At 38.8% G+C, this 10,330-nt stretch overlaps 2 pseudogenes; both read left to right on the top strand.

Annotated features, from left to right (window-relative positions):
- The first annotated feature begins 313 nt into the window (after positions 1 to 313).
- On the top strand, positions 314 to 852 carry LOC148726714 (uncharacterized; annotated as a pseudogene).
- A 3,664-nt stretch (positions 853 to 4,516) lies between these two features.
- LOC148726715 (uncharacterized) lies at positions 4,517 to 8,814 on the top strand (annotated as a pseudogene).
- The last annotated feature ends 1,516 nt before the right edge of the window (positions 8,815 to 10,330 follow it).

Consider the following 10,330-nt stretch of genomic DNA (forward strand, 5'->3'; position numbering starts at 1 on the left):
CGCAGAGGTCAGTGGTTCGAATCCCGTACAGGCCTGAATTTTATTCAGGTCTGATTTTCACTATTGCTTCAATAGTGCTTTACTGCGAAGGATCGTGCACATATACGTTCTTGAAAAAGTTGAAAATTCTTTTGTGGACTGCGAAGTGAGTACAGAGGAATTAGACGAGTTGACGTATTCTTGCCGACAAGCTGTAGACAGCATCAAAAGGTGGAAAGCACATCAGGTACGAAGTTGAAAACAGGACGAGGCAAGAACATCCATACTGAATACCCTCGATGAAAAGTCTGTTCACAAAACGCAGGATTGAGCCATGAAATTCCTCCCACAAAAATACCGAGAGTCGCAATGTGATTGGTTTGCTGAGCGGGAAATTTCGTGGCACATACGTGTGGTTACGCGCAGATCAAGCAACATTTCCAACACCAGGCATTTTTTTATGTTTTGGAGAACTGCAAGCAGGACAGCTACTCCGTTGTACGAATAATTGAACACTCCTTACGCATCCTGAAACTAGAGCATCCCGAAATGACAACTGCTTTTCTCCGGCAAGACAACGCCGGTTGCTACCATTCAGCCGAAGTGCCGCCAAGCTGCGCTCAAATGGAGTCTAAAACTGGTATCATAGTACGAAGGGTTGACTTAAGTGATCCACAAGGAGGGAAGGGTCTTTGCGACAGAAAGGCGGCTACTATCAAAGCCAACGTAAGGTGATACATCAAGGAAGGTCATGATGAGTTGAACGCTAATGACTTCATGAATGCCATGCTTTTAAATGGTGGAATACAGGTTAGAGTGGTTATTGTTGATACCTATAGTTCCCAAAGGGATGCTCAACTTTCACTAAAGTGAAGACTGATAGTTTCTAAAGAAACTTTTTGGGGCTGCGTCGGTGGGGATGACGCTCGGACGAAGGGCTAATGCTCGAAACGTCAGCTTTTGTAATCGCTACGGTGGCATTTTTACCATTTCAACTTTGTCGATATGTCCAAATTATTTCACTGAAGTGGTCTGGCATGAACTCTTTGAACAACGTTCTGTATTCTGAGAAAACCATCAATGTTTGGAAAGCGTCCAATGTTGGCGAGGGAAAGAAGGTACCAGGTATGTGAAACAAATTATGAAAGTTTTCATTTATTTAACATATCTAACCTTAAGGTCCTATACTGCCGTCATGCAGTGCTCACGGCATGAAACCTTTTTCAAAGGAAAAGAAAAACAGTGGACAAGAAAAACACACTGGGGTAAGAAGCTCTTCTCTTATTGAAGTTGTACTCCTACTCTACAGTCTAGTTTACCAACTATTACTCATCCTTCGCATGAAATAACCCTAAACAAAAAAACAAAACCAAATAAAGAAAAAAAAAATAACTATCCATTTACGGAGCCGTAACTTTTGTCACTTTATTACATTTTCATTTGGTTTTTCAGTTCCAGACTATTCACAGCCGCTCAGCTTTCGGCGCCAGTTTTCCTCAGTGTACTTCTCAGAGGTATCTCAGGCATTAGATAAGCCAAAACCCAGTTTACGAGAGACCGGTGAACAACATCCAGATAAGAAGGAAGAGGACCGAGATCTTAGCGCTCTGTTTTCTTGTCCGCACGAGGTTTCTGTTAAGATGTATCAGCGTCACTATGCTTTGGAAAATCAATTATTGTATGGGCAATGTGAGTTTCAGAGAAAGTCGTATGAACAAGGCCAAAGTATTATACCATGATAAACTACTCTGTGAGGTGAACAACCTGCCATCCGTGAAGGCTGAGTCAAGTAAATGTCCGGTAACAACTGAGGTTCTTCCACAAGGGTGGGCTTTAAGATCCACTAGAAAGGCAACGAGGTTTAGCGACTCCCAGGGACAGTACTTACACGCAAAATTTAAAGTCGGGAAAGCAACATGCAGGAGTGAAACTTGATCCAGTGGATGTTGCACGTGACATGCGTTACGCGCGAAACCAGGAAGGGCAAAAACTGCTCACGGTAAGACGAGCCTCTAAATTCCGACATATTCATTCGGACGATCCAGAGTCTGATCAAGACCAAGATATTATGGCCGCTGAAAAGGAAATCGCCCACAGAAATGTTCGCGCAGTTGTGTTAAAGGTACCCAATTGTTTTCGACACTTTCAACTTATGTGACATGCACAAGGCAGGTAAACTGCGACAGCTAAGTGTTTTAATGTTGCGTTCCATTTGCGAACATCAAAGGGCGACGCAAAGCTCCTTACTTGTCCTTACTTAGAGAACGTCTGGTAGCACGGAGTCGTAGTAACAGTTAGGATCTATACCGACTAATTAAATGAACTTTCCATCGTCAACATTCTTTGATTTTATGTTTGAAAGCAAAAAACTTCTATTTGGCTTGGAAATAGGGCTTCATGAGGGAAATCAGGCCTTCGACTTAAATCAACTTTGTATATTCTTACTTAAGTATAGAACATTATGTCTGATGCCAAAATTGTGCCTGCCAGGATCCCATGCGGGCAAAATCCTTCCTGTCTGGTTTTTAACTATGAAAATTGTTTTTTATTACATCACGGAGGCATAAGGTTTTCTTCCCGGGTAATAAGCACCTAATGGGAGAGGGGTTTGAGATTTGGTGAGTTGGAAGAATTCTCATTTTTTTTTGTTTTTGTTTTTTTTTTGTTTTTGTTTTAATTCCGAACAGGAGATCGGCTGTCCCAGGATTGATATTTTGTTTTTTTTTGTTTATTTTAACGCCTACACAGCCTCTTTTTTTTTTTTGGTGAGTATGGGATTTATTAGGGAGTGTCTTTGTCTACTTTGGACACAGGCCCAAGCCCAACCCACCCCACCACCTTACCTGGGTCTAGTAAAAGAAGATGTCACGCAATCTAGTTTAGCTGAGGGATTTTGTTTTCTTTTTCAACAATATATGTATATGAGGTGGGTAAATGTTTCCTCTATTCTTCTATCATTGCTTTTAGAATTTCTTTCATGCGAAATGCGAACATTTTGATGAATACCTTTCATATTTAGATAACTGATACAAGCCAGGCTTCGAAGTAAACAAATGCGCAGGTACGGGAAATGTTGTCAAGAGGTTTACAGCTCAATTCCGCACAATAAAAATGCTTTTCCTCTCAGATAATTGCCACTGTGAAGAAACAATCGTTTGTTTAGTTTTTGAACTGATGGAAAAGGATGGAATTCACTTAGTATTTAAACTGCTGTCCAAGGTCGCTCTTGTGCAGCTTGTATTCGTTATTGCAACCGCAAGTTCAAAAGTTGTAAATTTCACGCAAGTACCGTTGATGATTTCAGTTCTCAAAACTTGCCGTTTAAATTGCCCCAAAATTTTATCTCATAAATTGAAAAAAGAAGGATTGCTCTTTCGCTGGAATAGCAATTGCAAAACGAAAACCATGTACCAAGAAGGGTTACCTGCCGTTGAAAAATGGCAAAATTGATAGTCGCAATGAAATTGTTTTAGAGGATGATTTCGAAAAAAAAAATTAGATTGGAATCTTTTGAAATTACAACAACGTTCTCATACAAAGGAAGGGTCATAAAATAATCTTATATCTCAATAGTCATGGTGTTTGATGCCGCTTTTATTCACCACTCGAGGATGCGAAGAACATTTTTCGGTGGTTTAAGGGCCTCTAAGAGGTGAAAATTTAAAAAATATATTATTTTGGAAAATATCAATCACAAGAAACTGAATCTTATATTTCCTAAAATAGTTTCATAAGGGCTTTAATGTGACAAAGTTTGGGAAATCTCGATTTTTCCATGGTATAGAGAAAGTCACTCTTAAGATCTCCGTGTTTTCCTACAAACTGAAGTGTTGACTGAATCCTAGGTCATCGAGACAATCCAGTCACATGCCAAGAAAATTAAGGCATGGCTCACAACCCTGAATCTGCCTTTTTTTCATAATTCGACCATAACTATTCCAAAGTTTAAGGAATTTCAATGAAATTTCAGCAGGTGAATCCTTCAACGAAAAGGAACAAAATGAAGTTATTTTCACGTAATCATGTCACGCGAGCAAGCGATAAGAATGTCTGAAATAAGTTAAAATGCCTCACATTTACGTGGTGAAATGGCACCACTTTTTCGTGTGCCTACCCTTAACACTAATACAGAAATTAAATATCAAAGGTTTGAACTCAAATGTTGTGTTTGGACAGAATAAAACGTTTGAAAGAAATTATTTGGACTTAACTTTCGAGTACAGTTTATACGAGCATACACTGGATCTTTTTGTATGTTAGACCAATAATTTCAACAAAGTCCATGCATAGATGTGTAGGACAGGTTTGTCTTCACCCATCAAGAGTAAACAGTTTGTGTAGACCACGCGAAAAAGTGGTGCCAAAACGAAAATTTGTTGCTCATCCGCCATTTTTGGCCGCCAGTTTTGAACGCCATCTTGACCGAGAAAGTTCTGAATTTTCATCGCTGGGGACAACTTCTTCATTGCCACGGTAATGAAACGACCAATCAAAGACTACAAAACAGTCGTAGCTGGCTTGGTTGCTTATGATTAAAATGGCGGACGAGGAGAGCTTCTTTGAGGTTTCTTCACTAAAAGCGAACTGTTCCAGACTGTTTAACGGATTTTACTACTCTGAAAGCCGAAATAAGGTGCAGCGGATATTAAACAATCCTAAAGGTTCATCAAAATATAATCATTTTGGTACTTAAAGTGATTATCCAAGATACAAGTAAGAATGTACACATGTCCAGAGAAAAAAACAAAATAAATTGTTATTCTTTAGCCAAACCAAAATCGATTTTTCCAAGGGTTTCAAGCTCATGCTAACACAAATCCAGCCATGCGCAGTAATTTTGCGGTACTTTTGGGTAAGCGCGTTGCATACATAATTTTTTGGCGCGATTTACAGATATTCATGCGATACAGCTTCTGTGTTCGATGTAGTTTCCACTCTGTTTTCTCGCAAAATCTGTATATTTCGAAGATCTCTACGTTTCACTCTCGAGGAAATCGGCGTTTTACTTCTCTGAATTACTAATTTGGAGACTACAACCCATAACTGGTGGAATATTTTGGATGTGTATTTGCGCGCATTGCTGTGAGGCAGAGCTTTTTCAAACCGAATGGCAAGATCGAATATGATCAAGAACTACGTTGGAAAAGGTATCTAAGTAAGTTCCAAGGTCCTCACAGTCATCGATTTGCTGTAGCAGAAAATAAATACTATCACAAGCGCTCAAAGGTCTTTTCCCTCCACTTTAACAGGTGGAAACAAAGGATAAAAGCCAGTACATTGAGCACTTTGGCCAACGGAACTGGCAAAATCTTCCTGAGCTCGAGAAAGAACAGCATGAACGAATTGACTGCCAAGGTTGTGCTGTACACCACTATTCTTTTCAGTCTTTATTTCCATCATGGGGAAAAAAAATTTCTCTTGAATTACAGCAAGCCATAAATAAAAGGCAGAATCGTGTTTTGAGGTCCTCAAATGCTGCAAATGTGAAACCCACATTAACGACTATTAAACAAGCAGCAACCAAAATCTATGAAGACATCAATGGTCCATTTCAAGAGCTTTTTGGCATGTCCTTTGCAAAAGCACAGACAAAGACTCCTGAGTTTTGTTTACATGAACAAAAAAATCTCAAGCTGAACTACGGAAACAACGAAGGGAAAAATCGAGGAATGAGAAGAAGTAAATATAGGGACACTGGTCAAACCGTGACTGTGACACCATGCTGGCCAAACGGCAGACTTATATGCAGCGACAGGAACAGTGTCTTGCCCTATTCTTTAAAACACCAGAGGACGCTGAGAATAGATATGCCAAACGGAAAGGCTTAGGAGACCGAGGCCTCCTTAAAAGATAGGGTCACTCGCCAAAGCCAAAAGATCTGCAATTTGACAAGGATGGGCCTCTGCAAGAAGTTAAAAAAATGAAGGATGTAGACAGGGCTAGCATTATATTTTAACTGGTATTTAGTGTAAGTTTAATTTGCTAGTATGGATTCAAGTTATGTGTTAGCAGAGATCAACCAGACAAGCAATAGAAAATTAATTAATTCAATTATTGATTTAGTAAGTAATAACATTAAGTTCAAAACTCTTAATAGCCTCAACATTCTATATGACTATATCAATTATATAGATATAATAAAAAAAATTGACTAAGCATTTAAATCAGTGTACCAATTTAATGCAGTATATGTTACTACAAGAAGTTTATTTTTGTCCATAAATTTTTCTAATCCCTAGATTTGTTTTATCCTGTAAAGATAATTACTCTAAACTTGCCCGCCAATATGGAGTGATGCAGCAAACAAAGTTGGGGAACATGGTGGTGAAAGAGTTCTTAGAAACTAACAACTGTCTAGGTTAAAAAAGTTTCGGGAAAAAACTCCTGCTGCCAGACGGAGGTTAAGCCGAATGCAGGGTGGAGAGATATCAGTTCCACTACAATGCACAAATGATCAAATAAGGGAAAGATAAATTACTCTGAACTTGCCCGCCAATATGGAGTGATGCAGCAAACAAAGTTGGGGAACATGGTTGTGAAAGAGTTCTTAGAAACTAACAACTGTCCAGATTAAAAAAGTTTCGGGAAAAAACTCCTGCTGCCAGACGAAGGCTAAGCCGAATGCAGGGTGGAGAGGTATCAGTTCCACTACCACGCACAAAGGATCAAATAAGGGAAACATTAAAGGTAGGAACTGTTTTTTAATGTCTGGGACATTAGTTTGATCCATGAAAATAACTAACAGAATGGCTTTTCTACAGCTTAAACCTGATTTGAATCAATAATATTATATTTAGTGAACAATTGCCTTTTCTAATTTAATCACCTCTATTGCAAGTTCAGTCCTTGTTGATTATTGAAACATAAGTACATATTGGGATGATTGTTAATTCTAATCACTGATTTCCCTCAAACATCTGTAGGTCTTTTAATATACAGCCCTTTAGAGCAACTCAATCATAAAGAAAAATCCCTGCACTACTATCTGGGAGAATAAGGCATTGCATGGAGACCAAGCTGGTCACAGATTAGCCATGACAAAGGCTTAGATATAGCTGTTAAGAAAGACAATGATTTAAGAATATATTACAAATTGCATAATTCACTTTATTTGCAGAGTAAAATTGAAAGTGGAGAGTATATTCTTGGGTAATGATTGTACCCCAAACATACAAGAAAGTTGTCCTTGATGAAGACGGGACTATCAAGACAGAACTGTTCACAGTATCGGGTCGAAATTAACCCCTGTCAGACATCGGAGACAGAACACTCAAGCGACATGAAAAGTTAGGACTCATGCATGCCCGAACCGATGAAGATTACGCTGCTATGACCAAAGAACAAGTTCACAAAAGGATTGCACAACTAAATGAAAGTACTAATTGGCCTGAAACTGCAAGTTTGGATGATTTAAAAAACCATTTGAAACGTGTCGAGAGGACAAGACATCTTATGTTCTGGCCAGACAACTCGACCCTTTTAAACCATGGCTATCTGTTATTGACTGTGAATGCTGTGTACGACGAGGCACTTTACTTTACAAATAAGCAATGGAAGACCAAGGAAAAAAAGGAAATGTTGATGTACAGTCGCTTGTAGAACGGCCACAAGTTTACATCCTGGCAAGATGTGGGTCATCAGAAGCTGAACAAATTGCATGTATAAGTACCAGGAAGGCATGTTTGGAAGGCCTGAAAAACAAACTGGTCACATCAAATGGCGTTCAAATCGCAGATGTCATGAGGCTTTTTCATGGTGACGGCCCAAAGCGGGAATTTGAGAGTGGTGAACAGAAGGGCGGAATGCTGGCTGTTCAGGCTGCAGTGGTGATGCTAAAAAGTACAAGTATTTACCTGTTTCACTTTCTAAACCATTCCTATCATTAACGGACCGTTTAAGGAAAGTTCTTCAAAGGCGTGCAGGCAGAAAGAAGAGAAAAGGGGGCCTAAAACCCTTGAAAAATATACGCCTGGAAGAGTTAAGAGAGGAATGCCAAGCAAGGGGGCCACCTACAGATGGCAAGAAGAAGGATCTTGAAAAGACCTTGAGAGAAGAAATGGGGGGAATTCAAAGGGTGCCAGCAATGAAGTTATTTGATCAGGAAAAGACACTGGAAGAAATCAATTTGGGTATAAAATTTGACTTTTTGCTAAATAAAAGAAATGCTACCACAGGAGGAAATAGCTCAGTCCGTTTCACTGCATTTAGTTATGCTTAATTACATGTAGCGTTAACACTTAAAGGATAAGATCTAGGAAATGAATATTTTTGTTAGTAAATGCAAGGGAACTAAGCAGTACACATTTATACACACACACTTAAAATGTGTGCAGTAAAACTGTTTCAAGCTCTGCAATAGCACACACTAAACTCATGAATTGATGAAGATACACAAACAATTATGAACTAAGTAATGGGTCTTGCACATATTAAGGTACAAGTGCCTACATGAAATGTTACCTTTTCTGGTTACTTTACAGGAAGCTATGAAGTCTTACCTACAGAACCTCTTCATGATGTTAAAGACCATATCTGTAATGTTCTCACTGAACTTCCAGTCCACCTCGAGGAGGAAGAAAGTCATCACTTTCAAAGCATCATTGAGTGCACCTTTGCTGGTAAAGAGAAACTTCGTGGCCGTGCTTATCGCCTAGCAGCTGTCGTCGTGGCTCAGTATCTGAGAGGTAAGGTCAATTTATAATTAATATCCCTGATCTTAATTAACTCCGTACACATAATTTGTCTTTGAAATATCTTATCTCCCCAGTCAGATCTCAAGATTCTACCTGAGCTGTCAGCAAATTTAAAGGTTCTCTTACAGTAGCTGATAGCAAATTGTACAGTCATGTAACTAGACAAAGTGTAGTAAGATATAAAATACAATTTTCATAGAATATAATATACAGTTCTCTACATAATTGTTAAGATTGTGTTATCTCAACAGTAGATAGATAGCTTGATAGATAGCTTTATTAGAGGCCGGCGGACAACCAGGAAGTTAAAAAAGTTTACTTTTCTTGGTCAATTTAGGGAGACTTTGTGGTCTCTTAAAGGGTCCAAGAATTTCAGGCTTTGGAGTGTAATTATGTATTTCCCAATACAACACATCGAGTCAAGTGAAAAATGAAAAAAAGTAAAAGAATGATCCAAAAAGATTAATTTCAATGTACCTACGGTAACAATCAGTCGATGCATCACCTTCCTAATCAGTAGGAGAAAGAGTACTTCTTTGTGCCCGAAACGGTTGTTACAGCTACTTGTGTGGATAATTAAATATGCCATGATAATTTCATTTTCAATATCTAACTATGGATAATGTTGTTTCTTATATCGAGCCCTACGATCGCCTACATCAACAAGTATGTCCCTCGATCACGCGATTCTATGAAAATAGAAATGCACCATTCTTGGATTATGTGACCAGTACAGCTTTCCACTATAATTATGTCGAATCATTTTCAGACTGGAAGACGACATCAGTGCAATATGATTCAGCTGCGTAATAAGTTAAGCTCTAAAACGAGCTATATTTTTCTAGATTTGTCTCACTCGCCGTCATGACTTTCTGGTTGGTATGGCTAGGGTCTGATAGCTGCTTTTCAGAGCATTTCTAACATGAGTTGTATTTTAAAAACTTTAATTGAGTTTGGTTTTTGATTGAGTTGAGTGGAACGAATTTTAAAGTCAGTCATAAGCACCTCGCGGACAAGCGTGACCACTAAAAATTGAGCTTGCAACTTTTCAACAGGGGGTCACATTATGCAAATCAACTCAGGGCACAGCTTAATTGAAGGGATCCATTTCTTAATCGAAACTATTCTTTAGATATCGAAGTGATGCATAACGTCCAGGTAAAGGTGATGTGGGTGATGTTTGATTCTCATTTCGTATAAACAGGACCAGCTCCTTTTGACCACACAGTGATAGCTTAAAGTGAAAATTACCGATCAGAATCTGCATTTGGTGTTCGAAACAAAACGATAGTCAGTTAGAAAGTAAAGCGTAAGAATGACTCATTAAAGTCCAATAATATCTTCTGAACTAGCCATACATACACACTCCGTAGACTATGCTGCTATTGCAGTTTTGGAAGCGCGGGCAGTATGACGAGATAACTGCAGTCGATTAGACCACTTACAATTTAAAGAAAAAATCAATTGAAAGCAAATGATATTTCTACAGCTTTCCTTGCGTTTCTGTTTTACCCAGCTTTCCCAAGTTCAAGTGATCAATCGAGTCTAAACGGTTTTTTTTTAACGCATACCCTTTCTAATGGCGTACTGCAGTCCTTCTTTCATACTGAGTTTGCTCACAGGCCCGTGGCAGAAATGGTGACAAATTGGTTCAGAAT

Source organism: Stylophora pistillata, chromosome 7 (assembly GCF_964205215.1).
Source record: "Stylophora pistillata chromosome 7, jaStyPist1.2, whole genome shotgun sequence".
Taxonomy (NCBI): Eukaryota; Metazoa; Cnidaria; class Anthozoa; order Scleractinia; family Pocilloporidae; genus Stylophora; species Stylophora pistillata.